The sequence below is a fragment of the Pleurodeles waltl genome, chromosome 10 (genome assembly GCF_031143425.1).
Source record: "Pleurodeles waltl isolate 20211129_DDA chromosome 10, aPleWal1.hap1.20221129, whole genome shotgun sequence".
NCBI classification, from domain to species: Eukaryota; Metazoa; Chordata; class Amphibia; order Caudata; family Salamandridae; genus Pleurodeles; species Pleurodeles waltl.
The window spans coordinates 323,949,071-323,963,281 of NC_090449.1; the positions used below are offsets into that span (position 1 = coordinate 323,949,071).

Here is a 14,211-nt window from a genome sequence, read left to right on the forward strand (position 1 = left end):
TATGAGCCCCTCAGTTTAATTCGTATGCTCCAATTGACAACTATGTACGCCAAAGGATGCTGAACGAGAATAAAGGTGGGCAAGTTTGCTTGCAAGCCGTCTGTATGGCCTGCTGGATAGGCATGACTACGTTTAGTGATGTTCTTACTGGTATGTCTATGGCCAGTATATTCAGGATAACTGGAAAATTGAAATTCATATGAATATGAATGAAGGTAGCCAAGCATATTTGTAACAGTATCTTAAATAACTTCTTGAAGGGCCTGGATGATCTGATTATCATCCTGTGAACTAATGGTAATAGAATAGTATTTACCAAACTCGTTTGCCTTGCAGAAAAGTTTTTTCTTTTATTTCTGGTGTTTTTCACTTAACTAATATATAATAAAAATGTATCAACGGCTACTGCAGTAAGCTGGAGAGCTACACAGTTTTCTCTTTCTAGCTTGGTTACCCCCACTTTTGGCCTGTTTGTCAGTGTGTTTGACTGTGTCTACTGGGATCCTGCTAACCAGGACCCCCGAAGTTATACTCTCTCCCTTAAGTTTGGTTGTTACTTACTGTTAACACAGTATTTCACTCACCATTGGCATACTGGTGCCCCCTTATAAGTCCCTAGTATGTGGTACTTAGGTAACCAGGGCATTGGGGTTCCAGGGGATACTTATGGGCTGCAGTATATATTTTGCCACCCATAGGGATCCCATGCAAAGGCTTCTGCAGGACTGACACTGCAGCCTGTGTGAAAAGGTGCATGCACCCTTTCAGTGCCATTTACACTGCACCAGGTCACTTATAAGTCACCCATATAGCAGGCCCTCCAGCCATGAGGGCAGGGTGCAAACTACCTGTGAGTGAGGGCACCCGTGCACTAGCAGAGGTGCCCCTATGACCTCCAGGACCATTTTCCCAGACTTTGTGAGTGCGGGGACGCCGTTTTATGCATGTACTAGACATAGGTCATTACCTATGGCAAGCTACATAATGGTAACTCTAAACATAGGCATGTTTGCTATTAAACATGTTGGAATCTTACCCAAGGCTGTTGTAAGCATTGATTATATAATGTCATGCACACTTGGGGACTCCTTAGAGGATCCCCAGTATTGCCATGACAGCCTTCTGAGGTTTTCCAGGCGGCCCCAGCTGCTGCCACCTCACAGAAAGGTTTCTGCCCTCCTGTTGCTTGAAAAGCCTTAAGCCCAGGAAGGCACAAGAAAGGATTTCCGTTGGGAGAGGGGTGTTACACCCTGCCCCTTTGGAAATAGAGCCTCCCCAGGCCACTGGAAATACTTTGAAAGGCACATTTGGTGCTCTCCTTGCATAATCCAGTCTACACCAGTTCAGGGACCCCCCCAGTCCCTGCTCTGGTGCAAAACTGGACAACGGAAAGGGGAGTGACCACTCACCTGTTCATCACCACTCCAGGGGTGGTGTTCAGAGAAGCTCCAGAGGGTCCCTGAGTTTTGCCATTTTGAATTCCAAGTTGGCAGGGCACTCTGGAAGCATCGGAGTGGCCAGTGCCAGCAGGTGACGTCAGAGCCTTCGCCTGATAGGTGCTTACCTGGTTAGCTGATCAACCCCCCTTTCAGGACTATTTAGGGTTTCTCCTTTGGGTGGTTCTTCAGATTCGGATTGCAAGAGGCCAGCAGGAATCTTTCGCATCCTCCACTTTAACTGCTCACCAAAGAAACTGCATCTGGACTCTCCAGGAACTCTTCAAACTGCAACAAAGAAGCAAGACACCTTCTGCAACATTGTATCTTCAGCTCCTGCCAGCAACTGCAACTGTTTCCCGGTTGTACATCCTCTGAGGACAGCCCGTCTTCAGCCTACACCAGAAGAGCGAAGGAATCTCTCCTGTGGTGAAGGAGTCACTCCCTGGCTTCTGCAGGCACCTACTGCAATGACGACAGGCTGCGTGGATCCCCTCTCCTGCTGAGCTGTGTGGATACTGCATCATGAGTGGTGGACTGAAGTGGTCCTGACAGTCCTGATGTCCTACGTTCCAACTTTGGTGGAGGTAAGAGCTTGTGCATCACTTACCTACTAAGGGAGTACAGTCTCTATGGTATTTTTGATATTTGTCACCAAAATAAAATACCTTTATTTTTGTAACAATGAGTATTTTCTTTCATGTGTTTGAGTACTGTGTGACTACGGTGGGTGCTTTGCATGTCTCCTAGATAAGCCTTGGCTGCTCATCCACAGCTACCTCTAGAGAGCCTGGCTTCTAGACACTGCCTACATTTCACTAATAAGGGATAGCTGGACTTTGTATAAGGTGTAAGTGCCATAGGTACCCACTACAAACCAGGCCAGCCTCCTACAACCAGGAAGAATCAAATCACAAATGTGGGGAGAGTAATCTACAACCTACACCTGCAGAGATTCCTTTAGTGCAGAGAGAAAAAGATGAACACTGAGTCAAACGTTTGATCTAGGAAAAAGATGCGATGGGCATTCTATGTAACTGCCAGAAAATTGAATTTCAGTAAGGAATACCGCTCATCTTGAAGTCACATTGGCAGCATAAAAAACCAGCTTCCCCTCCCTTATCACGAATTCTCTGCAGCATTGGCCCTGTATACAAATACATTTTTCTTTATTGTATATTATTCTGATCAATTAAATTCATAAAGTATTGCCTGTTTATATTTCTTCAGAAGAGAGTGTGTTCTCCATGAGTTGATTAATTTCCCTTGGCATGTAGCGTAGCCAAGGGAAACAAATGGATTCATTGGATTCATGGAGTGCGCCTGCGATCCTGAAGGATCTTATGCAGGCAGTACAGCTTGAAGTTTTCAGCCCCCTCACAAAGGGTAACCCCCTTCCCCCCCCAAAAGAAATGTTTTAGGGCTCACAAAATTGTACTTTATACACAGACAAATATCAGTAATCATATAAAGCTAATAAACTCTTTGAAGCAAAAATGGTCAATAATTTGTTATTATAATCGTTTTGGTCTACATGGTGACACTCATTACTGAAGTAAATGTTCAATATGGATTAAATGTTCTACAGAGGAGACAATTCAAACTAAACCAGTTTGGCTTTCTGTGGACCATCCCTTACTTTAAAATTGCCTGGTTCCCCCAGGGAAAATTATTGGAGATTACACCCCAAGCTAAATCTGCCCAAAGGATGCTCTGTTAAGCTTGTCAAATTCTGCTGAGTAGTCCTAGTAGCAGGAAACAGTCACCCTCCTGGACTCTAAGCCAGCTTCTGACTGATAATATTAAGGGCTGAAACATTATGCATGGATTTCCCTTTTCCTGAACCCTACTTGACAGAAGGGAAGGATATGTCTCCAGTTTTGGATCTTTCATAGATTCACATGCTTGAATCATTCCCTGTTGTCAAAGTGGGAGTCCCACCGTACTGTAATAGAGCAATGTGTATTACTATAATAGATAGACTAGCATTGGAAAGTTTTATAGTCTATGTATGTCCTTTTAAAAAAAAAAAAGAAAAAAAAAATGCCAATCAACAAACTTTAGCCAATCAGGCGACAGCATCCTATAGAACACTCCCATCAGAGGCTGATTCCCTCAGATTTTCTACCACACACCATGGGATGGGAGTCTCTTTGAACTCTACTCAACGTACTAGTTTTCTGTCAGCTATTCAAAGTATTATTTTTTTTTTTTACTCAAAATCATCACTTGATGTTCCTTCATAAATGTTTTGGCAGGACCGCATGTCCCAACTCATTAAGAAAGGATTTTTCAGATCCTCTGACACTTGTGGAAAAACGTGGCTCCATTTGGGTGACCCTCATAAGAAATGTATATATTGCCTCTGTCTGGACCATAAGGTGAGAGGCTGCAAAATCTGTCGCACCTTTTCTCAGAAGACCTTAAAGGAAAAGGAGGGTAGCCTCTTACTGTGGCTCCAGAGGCTAAAAACAAAGGTGTGCCCTTTATCTGAGGAGGACACTGACCATTCTTCAGACTTCACCCTCAAAAGAGACAGATCTAACGAAAGTCTCTTTGGAGACATCTTCAAAGGCTATAAAGAAGTCTAAACATACTACCTCTGGGCAAGAGGACCTTCCTTCTTCCTCGAAAAAGGACAAAATTGTCCCAGGTTTGCTCAGAGCCTACCACTTCTGCCCTATCAAAAGCCTTGAAGAAAGCCTCAAGCTCCACATTTGCATTCAATTTGACAATGGCCTCGTTGATGTCTTCCTCAATGACCGTGTCTAAAGGGTTGACGACGATAACATTGTCGACGTTTACCACAGCCTTATCTTTATGATCATCTCCTCTTCACCATTGTCATAGACAATCATAACAATGAAAATCTTAAAGCGCATGCTGATGAAGATTCATCAGATGACGCCTCTCCTCAAGTTACCATACACGAAGAAGATCCCTTTGATGGCACAGTCCTCGACGGCACAATCCCATTTGACGTCCATCCCGCAATTGATAACGAGGATCTCATCGATGATGATACAGTCGACGATTAGTTAGTCAACCCTAATACCAACGACAATGGACTCGTCGACAATGGTGCCGTCGATGGCGATGATACTTCGACGAGAAAAACATTGATTATTTATCTGCCGACTACGCTAGCAGCAAATATTACTGTAAAGATTAAATTTTCTTTAATTCCTGTAAGGGAAACATCTTCTCAAGACACAGTTCTTCCAGCCCACATCTCTCCAAGTAAGGTGTTGCCCTACCCACCTGCACACCTTTTAGATGAGGATGATGGTTCCGATGAGGAGGGTCCCTTTGGAGTGGCTCATAGCCTATCCCAACTGCATGTCAAATGCCAGGACTTGGAGGATGATGACAAGCATGATCATGATGAGCGCTATTATTCTGCAAGAGAGCACTCAGAACAGTACCAAGAAGACTATTCAAACCAAGACCAACAGGAACCTTTCATTCAAATGCCCATGTCTTTACTAAGCAGTTTACAGAGTATTCTCCAAGACTATTACGGCAGGTTTCTGCCATCTGCACCTGCGACTCCTAGACCACAATCACCAAAGCTTGTGCCTTTTTCGCAAACACCTGCAGTGCTGCCATCACAGTTGCTTGACGCACCGGTCACCCCTCCACCTGCGTTGGCGGATACTTTGGCTAACCTCCTCAGCTGACAATGTTACTTCTACCGATGAAGAAAGAGAAGAGGGTGAAATAAGAGACAGTACCTCAGTTACCAATTAGTGGGACCACTGTCTCATCCCCACCAATGGCGGCACCAGTAGGTTCTCTGCCAGAGGACATTGGCGGCTTTGACAATTTAATGGAGAGAGCAGCCAAAGGATTTGAACTTCTACTGCTTACCAAACAGATTGCTTCCTAGTTGATTTTAAGGAACGGGCCAAGAAATCAGTGAGAGCCATCCCGATTATAGATTTTATGTGGCAAGAATGTCTGAAAGCCATGAAGAATCCGTCTACGGTTTCAGCCATCATCCCACGGTTAGATAAGAAGTACAAAGCTCTCAATGACTCTCCACCTTTTCTTATTGGGCAGCTGAAACCAGACTCTGTGGTGCTGCAAGCAGTGCAACAGTGATATAAGAAACACTCCACACCAATTTCCTCTCCTCCGGACAGGGATGGTCATCGACTCAATGATATTGGCAAAAGATTATCCTCCATGGCATCCACAACAGTAAGAGCTGCAAACTCACTGGCCATACTGGGCCATTATGACTGCCAAATGTGGTCAGATACATCTACCTGCATTGATTCGCTGCCAGAGGATACCAACCGAGAAGCTTTAAAGATTTTCTAGGAGGGTGAAAGAATATCGATGGAGATAATTGTCTGCGCCATTGATGTTGCCAAAATTGGGTTCAGACAACTTGCAGGAGCGGTAAGCCTTCGCAGACTAGGATGTTTTAAGTCCACTTTCTTCTGTCTGGAGATCCAAAATAAAATACTGGGTATGCCCTTCGATAGTGAATCGTTATTTGGCAAACACATGGATGATGCCCTACAGTACAGTAAGACTGACATGGATACAGCGAAATCCCTTGGAACTCTCCAGTACAGGAAGCAGGCTCTTTCGAGGAGGCAGAGGGGCCTATTCATTCAGAACATATTAGCAGCCCTACCGGCAACAGTATCAATTAGGACAACCACATTACCGTCCCCAATATGTATAACAGCAGCAATTTAGGCAACCAATAGTGACCGCATTTAAGCATTCCACCAAGGGAAAATTACAGGGATGCATACATAAAGAAGTGACCACAATTTGGTACCAACAACAAATCCCCTCCCCCTTCTCCGAAAACCCGGATTGGAGGTTGAATTGTGAACCATTTTAATCAGTTGTCCCATCAAATCAGACAAGTGGGTTCTTAATGTGCTCTCCGGAGGACACATTCTGGAGTTCCTTCAAATATCCCTCCAGCAGGGCCTCCTCCCCCTCACGTACTAAAACTCCTCAAAGAGCTATCCATCTTGTTGAAAAAGGGAGCCATAGAAGTTGTTCACTTCAGAAGGGATTCAGATTGTATTCCCATTTCTTTCTAGTAAAAAAAAAACATTAAGGTATTGGCGTCCCATTCTAGACCTCCAAAGGTTGAACAAAATTTTGAAGAAGCAATCTTGTGACTCTTCAGGATATATTCAGGATATATTACAACTCCTCAACACTGGAGATCATATGATGTCACTAAACCTCCAAGACGCATACTTAGACGTCCAGATACCTTCAAAACACTGCAAATTCCTCCACTTGAAGATAGCTGGTGCCCACTTAAAATTCAAGGTCCTTCCATTTGAGCTGAAATCAGCCCCCAGAATGTGTACCAAGATGCTACCCCAGTAGCGGCTCATCTCAGACACCAAGGAAACCCAGTCTTTCCATACTTGGGCGATTGGCTCCTAAAAGATTGTACACATCAACAGCCCTGTCCATCTGCCTTTCATTATTCACCAAACTCTGCCTCACTGTCAACCATTGGAAATCGCACATACAAAACACTTAACATTCTTGGGGGCCGTCCTTGATACGGTGAAAGACAAAGCATTTCCCTCCCAGGACAGGCAGAGGAGGATTCAACAACTAGCTCACAAACTTGACACAAACAAATCAGTTTCTCTCCGGACCTACAAATCCTTCATGGGAGGGATTTCTTTCTACATCCCTCTTGTCCCAAACTGTCGAATCAGTTCTGCCAAGAAGAACTGGACAGACAATGACTCCAGATGCAAGGGTCCTTCGAGGACCTCATTCAAATAACTTCAGCAATTAAAGTAACTATGTCTTGATGGGTACAAGCTTCAAATCTGTCCAGAGGGCTCTCATATCTTCAACAAATTCCCAACTAAGTCATAGCAGATGCCTCCCTAGAGGACTTACAGCTAAGCAGCAAATGGAGTCCAGGTGAAACAAAGCTTCACATCAACCAACTGGAGCTCAAAGGATAGCACAATCATCTGTGCTCATACGCACAGACAATATCACATGTTTTTTATCTCAACAAACTGGGAGGAACGCGCTCACCAGTGCTATCTCGTCAGGCGCAGGACATATGGAACTTGTCTCTTCAACATCAAATCTTGCTCACAGCAGAACATGTACCAGACAGACTCTCTAAGAAAGACCAGCATTCCTTACTAAGAGTGAGAGCAAGACCAGCACGTTCTGGACAGACTCTTCGACTGGTGTTGGAAGGCGATTTTGGACCCATTTGCTGTGAGGGAGAACAAGAAATGCCCATTCTTTGCTAGTTGGCATTCCTAACAGGGATCTTGGGGGAATGCGTTTACGATTATATAGTCAGAAATCTATGCTTACGCTTTTCCCCTGACCCCGTTGATCTCAAAAGTGCTCAACAAAATGAAAAGGGAACCTTGCTGACTTCTCAAGTTCGCTAGACAGTTCTGATCACGGAGCTCCTTCTCATCTCAGACCAACTCCATGTCCTGCTCATGCCAGTACCAGAATTGTTGACCATGAACTAGGGCCAGGTCTGGCATCCAGACCCCACATCACTACACTTATCGGCCTGGCTCCTGAGTTAAAGGAATTCTCCATGATACACATTCCATCAGACTGCAGGGAAATTATTGCCAAAGAAGGAGCTGATGTAACCAACAGAACTTATAAACGCAAGTGGAAACGCTTCTGCCTTTGGTGTGTGGGCTCTAACATCCATCCAATCACACTACCGCTGGAGAAAATCCCCACATATCTGCTCCACCTGCCAAGATCTGGCTTGATTGATTCTTTTATGAGAGTGCTCCTGGCAGCAATTTCAAGGTCTCGATGCACCAGTGATGCACCATCTCTATGGTCTATTTGCAAAGTAAAACAATTCCTCAAAGGACTCTTTCAGAATTTTCCTACTGTCCGAAAACCTACTCCAACGTTGCACCTTAGTGTAGTGTTGGGACAGCTCATGAGACCACCATTTGAGCTCATTCATTAGGCACAATGGAAGTACCTAACTTGGAAAATGGCACTTTTACTGGCTTTAACATATGCCAGAAGAGTAAGTGAGATTCATGCCTTTACTATTAAGGAACCTTTCTCCAATTCACATCAGTAGGTGTAATACTTCAGACCAATCCTAAGTTATTCACAAAGTGCTGTCAGTCTTCCACCTGAATGAACCAGTGTCACTACGAACCTTCTTCCCAAATCCTTAAACAGTTGCAGAAAAATCTTTGCATTCCCCAGACGTCAACAATGGATAAATTTTACTTGCAGAGGCCCCATCAGCTCCGTAAAGCAGACCAATTGTTTCTAGCATATAGTGGTATCAGAATAGGTCTTCCTGTAACTAAACAAACCAACGCCAGATGGATTGCATCAACTAGACAATTTTGTCGTGCACAAGCAGGAAAGCCATTGCAGGACAAAGTCATGGCCCATTCAACCAGAGCTGTTTCCACATCTACAGCTCTTTTTGCTGGAGTATCTCTCCAGCAAATCTGCCGGACATCACCGTTGTTCAGCAGGCACACATTTACGAAGTATTATTGCCTGGATCAGATTAATAAAGCTGATGTGGCTGTGGGACTGGAAGTGTTAAGACATCTGTTTCAATAATGTGAGCCTCTGTTCTTTTTTCCCCACTGTCCGCTAAATGTATGTTAATATGGTATGATTATTCTTCTCTTCCTTTATTGCTCATTATTCTGATTCAAGCATGTTAATCTATGAAAGATCCAATACTGGAGAAGAAAATTAGTTACCAGTAACTATGGTTCTCCAGCACCAGTATTGATATATTTCATAGATTTACATGCAACCCACCCTCATCCCCTTAGAGGCTCCCTTTGGACATGGATGTTATTGATCAGCACTTTTGCTCAAACATTTGAGGGAATCAGCCTCTGTTGGGAGTGCTGTTGCCTGATTGGTTAAAGTTTGTGTTTTGGCCCTTTAAAAAAACTAAAAATTATGACATAGGCTATAAAGCTTATGGTTTAATGTCAGTCTAGCTATTATAGTAATACACATTGCTTTATTATAGTACCGTGGGACTCCCACTTCAATGGGGAATGATTCAAGCATGTGAATCTATGAATGATACCAATAAAGGAGAACCACAGTTACAGGTAAGTAACTCATTTTCTTACATCTTCCACCCAGATTTCAAGTTCTTCTCATACCTTTTCATGTACAGCTTTGCCACAGAGTCAAGAATGACTACATTGGGTTGGATTGTTAAAATCCCCCTTTCTGAATAGAGCTTATAAAACTGAGCCTCTCCACAAGTCTGAAATGTCTTGCAACTTGAGGCAAACTGAAAACAGAGTTATCAAGTCACTCGAGCTCCTGCTCTTCTGTCTGATTGTAAATTAGGTGCAATCCTTTTTACACTGATCAGTAGACAATTGGCTGTTGCCTCAGCCTGTTGGCAATAATTTATTTCCTCTCCATAATAAAGTGCGGAGACATATTTAGACCTGTCATTTGGTTAAATAGTGTCCTTACATGATAGCCTAATTTTTCCTCCAAATTAATATTAACTCTTTGATTATCTCAGAGTGCATCGTTTTGGCCAAAATATAGTAAACCACTTTCATGTATAAAACTGGTGTTCCTTTTTTGTAGGTGTTTTTAAGGAATTTCTATGCTTTGAACTTAACGGAGTTACCAAAGAGCTTGTGAATATTTCCCATTTCTACTGCTATTATTTTCTTCTGTGCCTTTAAATCTTCTAAACCCTTTCACTGCCAGACCAGGATATCTATGTATTTCAGTGCATGTTATATAAGGGGTAAAGTACACCCTGCCTTTCATTATAATGATATTGCAAGTCACGGAGGATTTCCATGAACATGTATCCTTTATAAGGCTCTGTGGTTCAGAGGTGACTTGCAATATCCTTATGTATCAAGGGTATTTTATTCCTTATAATACATGGTGACACCTTCACCTCTCCCACAAACCACCTAAATCCTTGGTGTGTAGCTCTTTCATATGAAAGGCATGTTTGCACACATGAAGAATACAAATGGAATATCTAGTGCAAAAAGTTAGATAATTGTTGTGAAACTATATTAGAATCCATTTAATACAACTCATTTTATTTACAAGCCGCAGTGGTTTGGATTGTGTGGAAACATGCAGAAAAATAAACATGTTACCATAAACAGGTATTTTCTGCTTGTCATTGTGTTTGATATGGATCTCCCATTTGATGGAGAGGCTCTTTTCGGCAAACATGTTGACGAAGACAGATATCAACACTGCTAAATCCCTCATAACCCTGCAGTTTAGAAAGCAGTCCTTTCGGGGTGCCAGAGGGTGATGTTTTCCATCTTAAAGGGAAGGGTACCAACAATATTGGTACCCCTCCAGTTCCTCTATCTCCCAGCAATTTTGTGTGAAATGCACTCAAAAGCAAGCACTGTAAGCGCCCTACAATAGGCCCTTGTCAAAAGGAAGAGCAGGACATCAGGAAAGAGATGCTGGTCTTCGCCAGTGACCATTCACATACTCCGGCTACCTTTTTTTCCTCACCATTCAGACAAGGAGGAAGAATATCCCATTACATTCAGCTTTGGCAAGAAATAACCTTGGACAATGGGTCCTGGACCTTGTTCAATTCGGCCACACCCTCGAATTCGCCCAGATTCCACCACCAAACACCTGTACTCAAAATCATCTACAGCTACTCTAGTTAGAAGTACTAGCCAGGCTCAAGAAGGGGGCAATAGAGTTCCCGTTTCATAGAAAGGAAAGGGTTTCTATTCCTTCTTGTTGGTCCATAAAAAGTGGAAGGTGTGGCGCCCAATCCTCAAGCTCAGTGATCTCAGCAAACATCTCAAGCAGTCATTTTGCATGTTAACATTTCAGGATATTCTCCTAAATCACTGAGATTATATGTCCTCTCTTGACCTCTAGGATGTGTATTTTCACATCCTCATTCATCCATCCCACTGAAATCAGGCCACTGGATATTCAGTGATTGGCGCCAGCAGCAGCATTTTCTTTAAAAAAACAGACATCAAGTGTTCCCATATTTGAACGATTGGCTCGTCAAGGCTCCTTCAAGGGAAGCAGCGCAAAGATCAGCAGTAGCGTTCATAAACCTTTTCAGCAAGTTGTGTCTCACGCGGAATGTGAAGAAACCAGTTCTTCAGTCCTCAAGGAACCTAACTTTCTTGGGGGTAATACTAGACACTATGCTCAACAAAGCGTCCCCAGCAAAAGAAAGTCAACTAAGGCTAATATAACTGGCAAAGTCGATTAAAAGAAAAAGTCTTTCAGTGTGCCTCTACAAATCACTATTGGGGATGATGTCATCATACATTCTTCTAGGTCTGTTCTTCTGGCTAAAACTGCGACCCCTCCAAGAGGAACTAGATAGTCAGTGGATGAAGGCTCTTTTTACGACATCATCGGGGACTCAAGCCATGATCACAGACCTGTTTAGGTTGACTCAACAACCACACCTGTCTCTCGTTCCTCAGTCTACCATCTCCATTGGTGATCACACCAATGGAGAGGGTAGCGTACCTTCAGGACCTACAAGTCAGCAGAAAATGGAAAAAAAAAAAAACTACATCAGTCTGCTCGTGCTCAAGGCAGAACACCTGACCTTGCATGCTTTCCTTCCAAAAATAAAGAACTCCGCAGTTCCGATACGTGCAGACGATGCAACAACGATGCACTATGTAAACAAACAAGGTGGCCCCAGATTAATTCTCCTGTCAGTGGTCGCAAGACAAATGGAACTGGTCAATCTGGCACGGGATGGGTCTACGAGCAGAGGACGTTCCAGGAAACCCAAACGTGATAGACACTTCGCAGATTAAAGATATCTTGCAACAAGGAACTCTCAGTCAAGTCTTCTCACTGTGAGACAAGCCACACCTTGACATAATTTGCAACGACCCAGAACATCAAATGCCGATTCTTTGCAAGCTGGCATCACCATCCAGGATCATGGGGTAATGCATTTTCGATGGCATGGTACAGAATATATGCTTATGCTTTTCTGTCCATTCTCCTCATTCCAAAGGTTCTCACAAAGATGAAGACCGAACCTTGCAGGATTATCCTGGTGGCCTCGCCAGCATTGGTTAATGGAACACCTTCTCCTTTTGGAGAACCCTCATATCCCATTGACGACAATGCCTTTCCTCCTAACGATGAACAAGGGTCAGGTGTTAAACTTAGATCACAAGTCTCTCACTTATCGGTTTGGCTTCTGAGCACAATGAATTCTCCTGCTTGAACATCTCTCCCAACTGTAGGGACATTATTGCTAGAGCCCAAGCGGACAGTACAAATGAAACATATCGTCATAAGTGGAAGAGATTTTGTATATAGTGCCAACAAGCGCAGGTCCATCTGCTCATTTCCTGAACAGATCCTTCCATGTCTATTACAGTGGTGCGATCCGGATTGGCTCATGCTTCCATCGAAGTTCATCTGGCTGCTATATCCCAGTTTAGGCAATAGGACAAGTCTCCATCGTTGTGGTCTGGTACAGTTATCAAGCAGTTCCTCTAGGGTTTGCTCTACTTGTGGCTCTGACTTAAGCTAGAAGAGTCAGCAAGATCCAAACCCTCACCATTAAAGACACTGTCTTACAATTTAAGGATGATAGGGCAGTCCTTCACACAAACCCAAAATGTATTCCTAAAGCCCCTTCAGACTTTCAGCTTAATGAACCTGATATTCTGCAGATGTTCTTTCCAAATGCTACAACACTGCCCAAACAAGCTCTTCATTCTCTGGACATCAAAAGATTCCTCAAACTTTACCTTGACAAAACCCAAACGTTTTTGTAAATCAAACTAGTAATTTGTGGCGTAAGGCGCTCCCAGAAAGGGTCATCCCCTTTCCAAACAGAGTATTATTAGGTGGATTTATAGCGCAATTCGCCTCTGCCACCTGCCAGCAGGAAAACAGTAGTCATCGGCCCACGCTCATTCTACTAGAACTGTATCAACTTAAATGGCATTTTCTGATGGACACACCTACCTGTGGATTCCTCACCTAAAGAATTCTCCCCTCGCGCCAGCCCTCGACGGAAATTTATTCTAGCTCTGCATGTCGACGATGACGTCACAATCGCCCGACTCCACGCGACGCCACATGACGTCATCCAGGCATTAAGAAGCCCTCGTCGACGTGCAGACGTCAGTTCCCTTTTTTTCCGTGCCCGAGTAACGGTTAATTCTTCGAGGCTCACAGGGAGCTACTGTTTCCAAAGACGGTTACGATGTCGTAGCCAAGAAAATCCGGCTTCAAACCTTGTAGCCAGTGCGGGGGTCGAATGTCTGTTACCAACCCCCACGAAAATTGCCTGTGGTGCCTTAGTTCCGACCATGAGGTCAAGTCATGCGGCTCATGTCAGCGCATGAATCCTAAGGCACTTAAAGAGAGGGAGGCAAAATTGTTCTTGGCTCGGTCCAAGAAGAAGGAGAGGCGTCATCGGAGGGAGTCTTCGAGATCCTCGAAGTCTCGTCACCATCATAGTGACTCTCGGCGCCGTCACGGATCTTGGCGCCGATCGAGCAAGGGACGGTCCAGGTCAAGATCGGCTTCTCCGTCAGCTCAGCGTCGTCTAACGTGGGAGATAAGCCCGACCGTCACCCCTCCGCCTCCTACGACCCCGACGTCACCCGGGTCGGTCTTTGAAGTCGAGCCTCCCCAGAGGCCAGGAGGTTCTCCTGGCCAGGAGTTACCTGGACCTTCCTCAGCATCTATGCCGGCGCAGCAGCAGCAATACCCGGCTTTCCCGGCTCTGGGAATGGATCCT

At 44.1% G+C, this 14,211-nt stretch overlaps 1 protein-coding gene across 4 annotated transcripts in view; it reads left to right on the forward strand.

The window, feature by feature from the left end:
* TBC1D24 (TBC1 domain family member 24) overlaps positions 1–14,211 on the forward strand; it is a 556,519-nt gene that overhangs the window by 397,857 nt on the left and 144,451 nt on the right. The gene's annotated exons all lie outside the window — the stretch shown is intronic.